Consider the following 13,051-nt stretch of genomic DNA (forward strand, 5'->3'; position numbering starts at 1 on the left):
AGCACCTCCTCACACTTTTTGAATGAGGAGAACACAAACGTTTTGAAGAGGGCTAGAGGAGGGGAACAGGGCCCAGGGGTTTATTTACTTTTTAATAATATTTTTATCACGTCCTTGAGAATTTTGTACAATTTATTTTTGATTACATTCACACCAGCTTGAGTCTTCTTTTTTCTTTTCAAAGATTTTATTTATTTATTTCATGGGAGTGCACTGTCCTCAGACACACCAGAAGAGGGCATCAGATCCCATTACACATGGTTGTGAACCACCATGTGGTTGCTGGGATTTGATCTCAGGACCTCGGGAAGAGGAGTCAGTGCTCTTAAACCATCTCTCTAGCCTGGCTCAGAAGTTTATTATTGTTTTTTTGGTGTTTTTTTTTTTTTTTTTTAAAGAGTGCAGATTCTGATGGGTAAGGCCTTGTGTGAGAAATGGACCAGGGAGATTTGAACAGAAAGAACATTGTTCTCTGTAGGGAAGATGGAAGGATGGGAAAGATGACTTTCCCTCTTAGCAATTCCTTCTGGGACAGACAGAACATAGCATGGGGTTTCCTTGTCATGCACCAGAGTGTTTGACATCACAGCCCCACACACCTAGCCAAGCCGAGGCAAGCCGAGGACATAAAGGAACCAGACATTTTTTAAAAAAATTAAAATTATATTTATAAACGTGCGTGTGTGTGGGGGGTCAGGATTGGGAAGGGGGCGGTGCACTCAGCAGGGGGGAGACTTTTCCTTTACCTGCTGAGCTATGTGCCCAGCCCCAGAAAATGTTTTGAAGTCCTTCCTGCCCTAAGAGACCATTCTGTGTAGCCTCAGCCGAAGAGGCCCTATGCATAATTGTAGCCTTTCTGTAGGAAAAGGCGAACAGCTGCTGCTGGTTTAATGACATCCAATTTGGGTGGTATTTATTGAGCCTTATGTGTAAGGGACTTCTTCACAATGTCCCAGCTCCCCCCACTCCCCACAACATTCACCACCCACTCCCCCCACTATGAAAACTCTAATCACAGGATTCCCAGGCAGTGGAAGCTTCCAGCCAGCTGCCGCAGAAAAGCCCAATCCTCCAGGTGGCCTGGGAGGAGGCTTCAACTCCTAGGGAGCCGTGGAAGGGTACAGGCTGGCAAGGGAAGTGTTGTTTCCAAATGAGGGGAGAAGGAGGGCAGACAAAGAAGAAATGCGCTGACCTCAGGGATCCTGTGTTCCTTTTCCTGTTTCCAGGGGTTGATGGGAAGCGCCTGCTTCCTCCCTTGGGCCTATGAGCTTGCAGCTCTCAGAGATGACAAGGCAGGAGCACACTTTTGGTTTTCTAAGGCTTGTGCCCCAAAGTAGGACCCTGTGATGAAAGTCGACAGCTTTCCCAGGGTATTAGTGGGAACCTGCGTGAGGTAGGGAGGGAGGCTGTCCTCCCCATCTTGAATATACTGTCTTCTCCTTTCCTACAATTCCCTCTCAGGATGTCCAATGATGTCCTTAGAGCACTATGAATCTGTGAGGATGTAATGTCTGTAGTGGCTTTGGGTCAGGCAGCAGAAGTCAGGGATACTGGGAAAGTAACAAGGGAAGTGGGTGGGTGAGGAGAGGAAGTCTAGGCCAAAAGGATACTTTCTCACCTTTCTCCCTTTCTGCCTCTCTCCCTACCCCCAGCCTTCCTCAGAAATAGGGTCTAACTGTGTAGCTTAGGAAGCTGGCCTTGAACTCAAAGTCCTTCTGCCTCAAGCCATTGTGTAGTACCACAAGCATGTGCCATTAAGTCAGGCTACATTTCCCTTCATTTGGTGTAAAAATGACTTCAGAACCAAGGGTGGCAGGCAGCCCATGCCCACCATCCCCGCATTTGGGAGGTTGAGGTGGAGGGATCTAGAGTACAGCTTGGGCTACAAAGTGAAAGACAGTGGGGAAAACTATAGCATTTAATTTCTCTCTTTTGTTCTTTCTTTCCTTTTCTTTGAGATAAGGTCTCTTGTAGCTCAGGCTGGTCTGCTCTCTTCCTCTCTCATTTTCTAAGTTCTGGGATTATAGGTGTGCATCATCACACCTGGCTCTAAATTTCCTTTTAAAAAGTTTTAGTTAAGCATTGTGGCGCACACCATTAATCACAGTGCTCAGGAGGTAGAGAAGGCAGGTATCTCCATGAGTTCAAGGCCGGATTGGTCTACATACCAGGCTCCAGGACTCTTTCATATATATATATGTATGTATGTATCCAATATATATGTATTTCTCTCTCTCTATATCCAATATATATTTATTTCTATAAACAACTATTATTTAAATAATTAAATAATTTAATTTTAAGTAATTAAATAATAATTATTTAAATAATTATTTAGAATTTTAGATAGAGTCTCACTATGTAGCTCTGGCTGTCCTGGAACTTGCTATGTAGATCAGACTAGCCCTGAACTCACAAAGATTAGGCTGCCTCTGTTTCCCGAGTGCTGGGATTAAGGTGTGCACCTTCCCATCTGACATAAGTTTCTAATTTCTTAAAAAGTAAAGAAATCAGGTGAAGGTGACACACGCCTTTAGTCCAACATTCAGGAGGCAGAGGCAGAGGCAGAGGCAGAGGCAGAGGCAGAGGCAGAGGCAGAGGCAGAGGCAGAGGCAGAGAGGCAGAGGCAGAGGCAGAGGCAGAGGCAGAGGCAGAGGCAGAGGCAGAGGCAGAGGCAGGCAGAGGCAGAGGCAGAGGCAGAGAGGCAGAGGCAGAGGCAGAGAGGCAGAGGCAGAGAGGCAGAGGCAGAGGCAGAGGCAGGCTGATTTCTGAGTTTAAGGCCAGCCTGGTTTACAGAGTGGGTTCTAGGACAGCCATGGCTACACAGAGAAACCCTGTCTTGAAAAGCAAACAAACAAATAACAAAGTAAGCAAGCAGGCAAGCAGGAAGAAAAAAAGGAAGGAAGGAAGGAAGGAAGGAAGGAAGGAAGGAAGGAAGGAAACTATATACTTCAAGAGCAGAAACTTCCCTCATAGGGATAAAAGCCATGAAGAACGCCCCAGACCCCACGTGGACAGCCAGGCTGGAGCCTCTAGAGAGGATGTGTACACTGCCTCATGTGGGCAGGAGAGACCTGCAATGGAAGGCACAGTTGGGCAGAGCCACAGGAACCTGCAGAGGCAGGAACAGCAAAGCCTAGGCTGTGGGATCCATAATTGGCTAACAAATAATAATGCCAAAATTGGATATTAACAGCAATTAGTTTCCATAGAAGCACTGGGGAAAAGAGCTGCAGAAAAGCCCACTGGGCCTCAAACCCAAGCAATCTGAAATTAAACTAGTGTCTCAATTAAATGGGAATAAATATTGCCACATGAATCAATGTTCGTGTGGAAGGAGGCTGGGGAGGAGACCCCTGTGAATCTCAAGCCACTTTTCTGCCTATGGGCAAGCTTTTACAGGGCCAGCTTGAGTCAGTTGACTTCTAGGCCTGACATATGACCTAGGCAGGCTAAGTAGTTAATGTATGACCTTGAAACCAGAGTCTCAAGGTTATTTCGGTTTTCTGGCTTATTGACCCTTAGGAGGGCTGCTTACCTCATTAACGGAGCCCAGGTAGGCCCAACAAATGAGGGGCACTAGGAATTTCGTTCTTTGTATAAACAGAAACCTTGTTCTGTCCTTGCAGGGCAGTTTGAGAAGATGGGACTTCTGGCTGATTCAGTTCCGCGGCTCCATCCCAGTGGCAGAGATCTGGGACTAGCGCCACCTAGGGAGCGTGCTCTTCAGGTGTAGGATTGTTGTTGTTTTACCTTATTTAGAGTGTAAATGGGGTGGGGAAGTGTTGTGTAAGGGGTTTCGGGGATGTGGGGGAAGATGCCTCAGCCTTGGCCCCATCATCCTGCGTATCAAGGGTGGAGTAGGTTGGGGTGGGGTTATGAAAAGGCCACTCCCCCCTCCCGGAAAATAGTCTAACTGGAGCGCCCTGTTGGTACAAGCCCGGTACAGTCCTCCCCTTCCTCCCCTTCCTCCCCTTCCTCCCCTTCCTCCCCTTAGCTATAATCGTCTCTAGACCGCACAGTCAGCCCCTCTTGCACTCTGTGAGCCTTTTTTGGTTTACCGGATGGCGGATATCGCTATCCAGACCACAGGCAGATTGCAAAGGACAGGCTGGCCTTAGGCAAGGCCTGAATCTCAGGAGCAGGGTGGAGTGGGGTGGTGGTGGTTGCCGTAGTCTGGGAGTGGCAAAGGAGACAATACACTTAGTTGAGGTCGTGGGCTTGGTGTAGTCTATTCTTTGAAGGTGTACCCACTCGACCTGCTCCTGTCCTGAATTTTGTAACCACTCTGAGGGTGGGCTGTCGGTGTGGGCTGGCTGCAGGGTGAAATTGAGGCAGGTGGAATGGGCGCGAGTTGAAGTAGGAGCAATGTGAGAGCTCAGGGACTGCCTCTGCAGTTGGTTGACACGAGTGGAAATTAGGATTTCGGCTTCAGGTGCATCTTGGAACTGGATTGAAATAAACGCACTTCTTTGTGAACCTCAGATCGGCCAGTGTTTAAAACAAACGAACAAACAAAAAATCAGGGACATCTAAAATCTCCAGGATCCCAAATCTGCATGATTGGAGAGGGTCACAGAAAATTTGGGAGCACAAAAGGACGTAAACAGTACTGGTTGGAGTACATGTCTCTGCACCCGGAGCAGAAGAGAAGAAAGCGAGTTTTCTCTTAGAAACAGCAGGCTTTGGGCCTCAGCACATCCAGCCTGTGCTGGGCTATCACAGAACCGGTATATTGACGCCTGGTGAAGTAGGCTGCCTTGAGAACACAGCATGAAGCCTCAAAATGCAGTCATCTTGCCTCCCGGGTCCCAGGTCTGGCAATTTTGTCATATATTTAAGCAGCAAAGAGATTTGATTTGAATTTAAAATGACCCTAGCTTCAGTAAAACCTCCTAATGACCCTGGAATTTATTTGGGGGCTTCTGTGGCTATGACCCCAGGCAGGCCCTTGTTGCTAGGTCATGTTTCCATTTTAAGACAAAAGAGAAAAATGTTAAGATGGACCTCTCTGACCTGGAACTTTCCTTGTTCTCCAGAAGGTCTGCTGCCCCACCCCCACATGAATTTGGTACTTCAAAATCTCTAGGCACGAAGGCTGCTTCCAACAAACTCAGCTGAAAAGTCTTCTCCCACCCTGCTCCCCCGCCCCGCACCACGTTTTTGTTGTGTGTGGCGCAATTAATTATTAAAAATTTGATTCGATTTGGCTAGGACTTGGCAAAAATACCCAATGAAAGAACTATAGATGGGTCTTGAAAGAAAAAAAGATCTTTATTAGGTATCATAATTCTCAACATTGTTGTTGATATTCTCAATGTGAATCAGACTGCTAAGCCTCAGACAGACACACACACACACACCACCACCACCACCATCACCACTACCACCGCCGCCGCAGCCAGCACACACTACAGTCTGCCCATGTTGACTCATGGGCTCAAAAACCACCCACAGAGTAGCTGAGGAAGGGGAGGTTCCATCTGTCCCAGGCAGGAATTCTGCAGCTGCCCCCAGGCGGCTCTAAGGTTGGAATGGGGGTGGGTATTATGTAAGTTCAATAGTGGGAGAGAAATTTTCCTTGTAGAGCTGGTGTGGATGGGTGCATTTTTTCTGTGGTCAAGTGCCTTCCACATTAGCGATGGATACGGTGGTGTGAGAAAATCTATGGCTTAATACGTGTGCACGGAGAAATACTAGCTGGGGACACACCCCTACCCACATATTAGTTATCTGATGAAAGTTTTTAATGCACCCTCCCCAACAGAAGAAATTCATAGATTTCCCCCCCTCGTACTGTCTCTGTTAAAGAATGGATTCTTTCTCACTGAGACAGATCTGGGCTGTCTCTGGCAGGGGAGAGAAACATAGCGATTGTAATTAGTCCTTTGATACATTACTAAATCTAGTCCCAGCGCTGGGTTCCTTAAAGAACACAAGAGATTGTACCCCATAGGGACTAAGGCAGTAGTGGCTGTGAACAAATCCAAGGGGGAAAAGAAAACACATTCAGTCATCAAGCGATGGCAACCTCATCCTACTGTTAGATCACAAGTTTCTCCTTTCATTTTAGCCAGAAGATGTAATTAGAAGGTTCAGATAGGCAGGGGAGATGATGTTGAGAATTCTAGAGGTGCCTTGGGAGAGTCGAAAGCTTCGAGTTCTCTGCATAATTACTGATGGGCAGAGAAGGGCATCAAGGGTAGAGGAAGGAGGTGGCTCAGGCTGACCTCGCCTCTTCATTTGGTGGAAGCAAAAGGGGGCTTGCAATTGTACCTGGGGCTGAGCAGGTCGTTAGAGACCTACACACAAACACCTTCTGTGAAGGGGATCTGGTAGACACATACTCACACTGGTTCACACAGACTGGCCAGCCCAGAGCACTCCCACACACTAATAATGCTTTCTGGAACAAGAGTTTACGTAAGCAATAAAATAACAATGCACCCCTCCCAACACGGATCCTCTGTAGCAGATCCCAGGCAGGCCTTATGGACGGGGTCTGCGGTTGGAGCTCTCAGAGAAAAAGCATATTGGGTTTCTACCTAAAAGGACCTTACTTGGGGGAAGCATCTGGAGGTTATGTAAGATGAAATATTGGTGAAGGACGAGGGGACATTTGAAGGAATCACGGGGAAGCAATTACTGAGCAGAGGATTGCTAATGGGGACATTTGTGGTCCAGGGGGTGTTGAGCCATCAGCAGCTTAGGCCATTGCTTGAAGGCAAAATAACATCTCAACGAGCATGAAGGGGGGATGTTGCGGCAAATGGGCGTACCCTCCAAATGGTACAGCACACTAGCTGCCCTCTTCTAACCTATTCATAAGGTAGGGGAGCATTCCAGGATGGGGCCAGTTCTTATTTCAAGGGAGGTAGATTTTGAAGGCAATGACTATGGCATCTCTTAGGACAGCCATTGCTGAGTCTTTCCTTTTCTGCCTTGAAGCAGTCCTGTTTGTCTTGTAGGACTCAGCCAGAGAAGCCCTCAGGATGTGTGCACTGCAGCTTTCTGCCTGCAAGAGTGAGCGGGCAGTGGTGGCTCATTTTTGCAGAGCAGAGAAGGATCTGGGACTGCCTAGGTGCAATGTGGTGAGTTTAACCTCAGCCTGGCTGGCTCTAACACTCTCCTCTGTGAGGAAATTGAGAAGTTGAAATAATCGCAAAGTAGGACACACAGTAGATACTCAAGAAATAATGAATATTCTTGAGAAAAGTAGGCCAGAGAGGTACTGATCCATGATACCCTCAGATACTAATATACTAGACAAGATGAGGCTGAGGCTTTGAGACAAGAGTCCTCCATTAACTTCAACGGATGCTCTTTTAGACCCTGATTACTGTGTTAGGAATCAGATTAAACTCCTAAACATCCTTTATGGGCTTGGCCTTGCAAAGGCAGGCCTCTGGCATGACAGCAGGGGGGAGGGCTACAGCCCGCTTCCTGGGGGTAGGGGAAAGGCCAGCTCTTGGCCTCCTTTCCCTCCCTCTGCTGCTGTGTCCTGCCCCTCCTCCATTTTCTCCACCTGGAAATTAATGAGTTTAGGTCGGCCACCAGGCCACCATCCATCCACTGCAGGTTGGCGGAACACTGAGATGGAGACGATGGAACTGTGTCGGGGGCCTCCAGGACCAGCTGCTGCTGGGGGCTGATTTGGGAAGCAGGTGCTTCAGGATGAGGGAGGCTTAACCCTTTCTGTTCTTGGACAGCCTGTTTCGAAACAGACTTTCCGCAGGCCCCCACCTTACACATGCTGTTTTTCCTTCTGTCCGGGGGTTTTAAGAGCAACGGGGAGCAGCCCTCACTCTGGGTTGGTGGGGGGAGGCTATGCAGGGTACTGCGCCTTTTTTTCCCTGTAGCTTCTGGATCTTTGCCTGAAACTTCAGTCACAGCCCCAAGGAGTCTGGGAGGCCCTGCTTTGAGCAGTGGGCTAGCTGTCAGTTTTGATGGAGTCTGTGTGCTGCCCACGAACAAACTTGCTGATTGCCGTCACCCCAGAGTCCTGCTTAAGCCTGTCAAATGCCCGCAGCTCTCCACCGAAGGGTGACAAACAGCTTCCCCTAAAGACTACCCCCAGCAACCCCCAAGCAGTACACAAGGTAGCTGCAGTCCAGGCTCTGGGGCAGTCCGCCAGTCGCATGGGAACTCGATTATTATTTTTTGTTTAAGGGTAAATTGAAATCCGGAACTAAAACGGATAGGGATGAAGGTGCTGGCCTTCTACAATGGGCAGGGTCCCAGATGCTAAGATGCACGTTTCACTCTCCATCCTCCTGCCAGGCTATTTTCTACTGCCACCACCACCACCCTGCTTGCATAGATACGTGTTTCTATCACAGAACGAGTTGTTTGCTTCCTAGATTCTATTCGCATCTGCACAAACCCCTCTCTGTTGGTAGCCGCACACCTCCCCACCCTAAGGGCTACATTGCGAGGCACTTAGAAGTCCGCTACCCCTACTGTGGGCGCCTGCAGCTGCAGCACTGAGATCTGCACAGGGCGTTGTGCTGGGTCGATCCTTCCGTGGCGGGCCCTCGTGGACCCAAGGTGCTCAGACAGCCCCATTCTTGGCATTCACCGCGTGCCTTAATTGTATGGACATTTAAATCAAGGTCCGCTGTGAACACGGAGAGAGAGGCCTTTCTCCTGAGGAAGGAAGAAGAAAGGAAGGAAAGAAAGAAAGATGGAAAGAAGGAAGGAAGGATGGAAGGAAGGGAGGGATGGTAGGGAAAGGGAGGGGGAGGGGGAAGAAAAGGAGGGAGGGAGAAAGGAAGGAAAGGTGGAAAGAAAGGGAGGGGATGGGGAGAAGATGAAATGAAAAAAACGAGGGATGAGAAAAAAAAAGCTGGCGACGCGTGCGTGTGCGTGCGCACTGACAGCAGGGAGGGTGTGGGGTTGGGGAACGCGATGAGCTAAGGACCACCGCATCCTTCCTACCGCAGCTCCCCCAGTCACAGACAATGAGATAACAGCCACGTCCTCCGTAGGCTCTTTGTTCTCCCGCATCCTTTCGTTTCCAAGCTTTTTCCTGCAAAGGGGAGGGGGGGTGGTGGAGGGTTCGGGGTGTGGGTGGAAGTGGGAGACGGAGGGGTGCCTCCCCCGTGTTAATTACCCCTACTCCCTCACTCCTCTCCTCGCGCTTCGCCTCCCCTGCAGTTCCAGACAATGAAAAAACATCAACCCCACCTCGCCCCACCGCAGCGAATCCTACCCACCCAGTTCGCTCTCAGCTTCGCCTAGGAAACTGAGGGGGGCCAGGAGGAGGGAGATGACAGCGAGGAAAGGGATGGGAAGCAGGGGCCCAGCTACCGCTGCCTGGGCAGGGCGTGTGGCCGCGGTCTTTACCTAGAATGTAGAGTCCTGGTGCAGCCTGGCCGGGCGTGCCGCAGGGCAGAGCCGCAGTGGTCCCTTACCAGGATCTGTGGGAATCAGCCTTCCGGAACTCTCCTGCTGCGGTCCTCTCGCTTAGGTCCCAAGTGGTGGATGGGAAAAAGGAAAAGAAAAAAAAATAATAAATAAATAAGAGCGAGGCCCATCTGGCCCCTCATCAGCCTTGTCAAGTCTTGCATACGCTAAAATGCTAATGACCTAGATAGCTCATGCAAAATGCAGCAGGGAGGGACGAAGAAGGAGGGGGAGCGAAAGGAGAGCGAGGGAGGGAGGAGTGAAGGGAGAGGGAGGGGGGAGACAGAGGAGGAGGGAGACTGGGGGGGAGAGAGAGAGAGAGAGAGAGAGAGAGAGAGAGAGAGAGAGAGAGAGAGAGAGAGCCCCTACTCGTTCCCCACCCCACCCGTCAACCGGTTTTACAGCGGTAAAGGGTGGGCGTAGATTTAAAAGGTCACCCCTATAGAAGGTAGCTAGATGGGATAGGGGGAGAGATCCTCAAACCCTTTGGGACAATAAAACATTATTTTAAGACCCCTCCCTCTCTTCTCTCCACCACTCTGTTTACACACAAGTCCAGTCACCTTATGCGTGTACATGTCAATTTCTCAAGACTGCTATCAACACCCACATTGCCATTCTCTGAGCAAACCCACCCAGTGCACCAGAGTGAGGAATATGCTTTCTAAACCACAGCCGCCCCCCCTCCCCCCGCCCATCCCATTCCCCACTAGTGCCTTAGCCTTTCAGGCAGACCCCCACTGCTTCTCTTTTCTAAGCCTTCCTCATTCTCCGTCCAGAAGGCTCAAAAAGACCAGGTAGAGGGCATATAGGACAAATTAAATCCAACTGGATCGGTTCCGCTCAGCTTCCCACCCACCCCACAGGGTTGGGGGACACAGTCTTTATCTAACACTGACCCTCTTAAAGCATGCCACAAAAATCAATAAAATTGAGTCCGAATACCCTCAGAGGTCCGCAGGTCCTGCTGGGTACCATTGGGCAGCGTTGATCTCTTCAGTCGGGGAGCCAGAGTTCCGCGCGTCCCTTGTCACCGGGCCCAAGACGCTTTGTCCCGGAGCCCCGCACAAGATCCTCATCTTTTTGTTCTCCTTTAAAAGACACTGGTTGCAGCCCGCAGCGTCTCAGCCAGTCCAAACCAAAGGCAGATCTATTGGAATAAAAAGGGATGGGGATAATATACAGGCAGATGGATGCGGAAGAGTAGTGGAGGCTAAAGGCAGCCCCGCAAGCAGGGAGCGGCCTCCCTGGCCAAGCCCCAAGCGCTTCCTTGGCTTTTGCTGCCAGCCGGCACTGGTGGTTGCTCCACCTGGCCGGAGGAAAAGCTAACGGTTAAACCCCGCATCCTGGCGATGACCCTGAAGAGAACTAAGACATAAAACCAAAAACCAAACCAAACCCAAACCCAAACCCAAACCAAACCAAAACAAAAATATCAAAAAACCAGAATCCTCCTTTGGTGAACCAGAGCATGCGTGCAGAAGAAACTGCACTGCTGGTGGCCGTGGCCGAGGGGAAAGGATGCTAGCGCAGGAGGCGAAGGTTGCAGAGGCTGCACCCTCAGATGAATAATAATAACGCGCTGAGAAGTTGCAGTGCAGCCTGGAAATCCAGCCCTGCGCGTGAACTCGCGTCGAGTGCGGATTGCAGGGGATGGGGGAGAAGGGGGGGAGGAGAGAGGGGGAGGGGTGAGGGGATTGAGAGGAAGACAGAGGGACGCAGAGAATTTAGTGCCTTTTCTTTTAGTCTTACCAGGCGCTGATCTCCTTCACTGTCCTCGTTGGGTGAGGCCGAAGTCCTTTTTAAAAATTATTATTCCTTTAACGGATTATTCAGCTAAGAGAAGCCACATCTGCTGACGGTTCCGAAAACAAGAGGATTAGGAGTCGGTCCACAGAGCCCAGCCCGCAGCCCCCCACCCCCCCTCTGCACCAGCACACGTCACTCTCACTGCCCCCGGGCACCTCCCTCTCCTAGCTCGGTGTTCGGGAGGGCTGTGCCAAGAAAAATGCGGATTTTGGGAAAGTGAGAAGTGGGGGTGCTCTCACGAACGGGAAAGCCAAGGCCGGAGGTGGCGATTCGCACCCCCCACACTTACACTCGCTTCCGTTTATCCGTTTAGATCCTGGGAGAAGTGGGTGCTTTCGCCGCACCCACATGCGCCGCATCTGCAGTGGTCAGAACCCTCCGGTTCCTTGAAGCCACCCTTGCCGCCCCAGGCCCTGCCAAAGTCCTCTGTGCGGACTCTGGGGCTCAATCCTACCCCGTCTGAATCGCTTCATGTTTTCCAGTCCTCTTTTTCTCAGTCCCCTCGGTGCAGTACCGCATCTAGCCCACTCCGGGTTTCTTGCGCTTCGGTCAATGGAGTGGGGGACTCGGGGCACCTGCACACCTTCTGCTTCTGGTCCTCAGCCCGAACTGCCCGGCTACGGCTAGGTCCAGGCTGGTGAGGATGGAGCTGGGTGCTGCTGCAGTTGCGGTTGCTGTCACTGCGGAGAGCGCGCGGCTGCGGGGAGGTGCGGCGACCCGAGCGCCAGTGCAGCCTCCTCCTCACCCCTCCCTAGGCTGGCGTCTGGGCAGGACAGTGCTGGGGGTGGGAAGACGAATGGCGGAAGGTGGGGGGATGGAGAACCATAGTCTCTTGTCGTCCCCCCCAACCTCCTCCCCCCCGCAGTCAAGGTGAAAGTGAAGGAGAGCGGGCGCGCGTGCTCGCGCCTCTAGTTGCGTGCGCGCGCTCCTCCCCTGCCCGCGCCCTCCCGCCCGCCCTCGGCCGCCGGGGCCAGATGGACGTCCGAGATTACAGAGGCACAAAAGTGCGTCTACACGTCCAGCCACCCGTCCTGCGGACGTGGAGAGCCACTTCGGGGAGGCGCCTTTTGTTGTAGTTGTGAGGCTGTGTAACTGTTTTTTTTTTTTTTTCTTTCCAAGAGCACAGAGTTAGCTGTGGCTTAAAGAAGGACCCAGAATGAATGTCCCCATAAGAGCGAACCGAAAAGACCTTCCCCCATTCGAGCCCCCGCGCCTGCGATGAGAAATCTGTCTTCCCAAAGGGTTATTGCGGCAGCCGCGAGGCAGCTCCGACCCGCACACGCAGGCCCATCTGCTTTCCCTACGCCTGCTTTTCTTTGATGACTTAAAAGAAAAAAGAAACAAACAAACAAACAAAAAACCCGAACTGTTTCTTGGGCTATGTTGAATTCAAGACATGTAGACATGGGGAGAACAAATTCACAAACTCGGACAGCTAAAATCAGCCTTAAGTGTTGTAGATGTCAATGGCCAGTGCAGGGGGTGGTGGCCGAGGCATCTACCTAGCCGGGATGGATCTCCGGGGATGCCCCCTCCCCCTGGATGCAAGGCCATTGCTATTTCTGTCAACTGTTAGGTAAGGGCCCCAACAGAAGAATGGCTGTAACAAAACCTCCCCCATTTGCTTTATTTTTTTTCCCCCTTCAACATGTGTGGTTAGAAGCTTAGGAAATAAGCAGTTTTTGTAAATTTCTAGAATTGAGAATCTTGGGAGGGGTGAGTGAGAACTAGAAAACATCCTTGCAACAGATTTTAATAAAAAATAGTGTAGCTAGTTGGCAAAGGTCCCCACTAGGCGATCTTTCTGGGAATACTGACCACTTCATAATAGTCTCCA

General features: G+C 50.7%; 1 long non-coding RNA gene across 2 annotated transcripts; it reads right to left on the reverse strand.

Moving 5' to 3' along the window:
- Nucleotides 1-8,807: 8,807 nt before the first annotated feature.
- LOC116913469 lies at nucleotides 8,808-12,073 on the reverse strand. Of its 2 annotated transcripts, XR_004389620.1 has the most exons (5): nucleotides 11,504-12,073; nucleotides 11,158-11,257; nucleotides 10,351-10,555; nucleotides 9,346-9,464; nucleotides 8,808-9,028 (listed from the first exon to the last, which is right to left on the reverse strand). It is a non-coding gene; the product is annotated as an uncharacterized LOC116913469 (long non-coding RNA). The 2 variants fall into 2 exon arrangements; XR_004389619.1 differs by having other exon boundaries at nucleotides 11,158-12,069.
- Nucleotides 12,074-13,051: the final 978 nt, after the last annotated feature.

This window comes from Rattus rattus, chromosome 12 (genome assembly GCF_011064425.1).
Source record: "Rattus rattus isolate New Zealand chromosome 12, Rrattus_CSIRO_v1, whole genome shotgun sequence".
Classification (NCBI taxonomy): domain Eukaryota; kingdom Metazoa; phylum Chordata; class Mammalia; order Rodentia; family Muridae; genus Rattus; species Rattus rattus.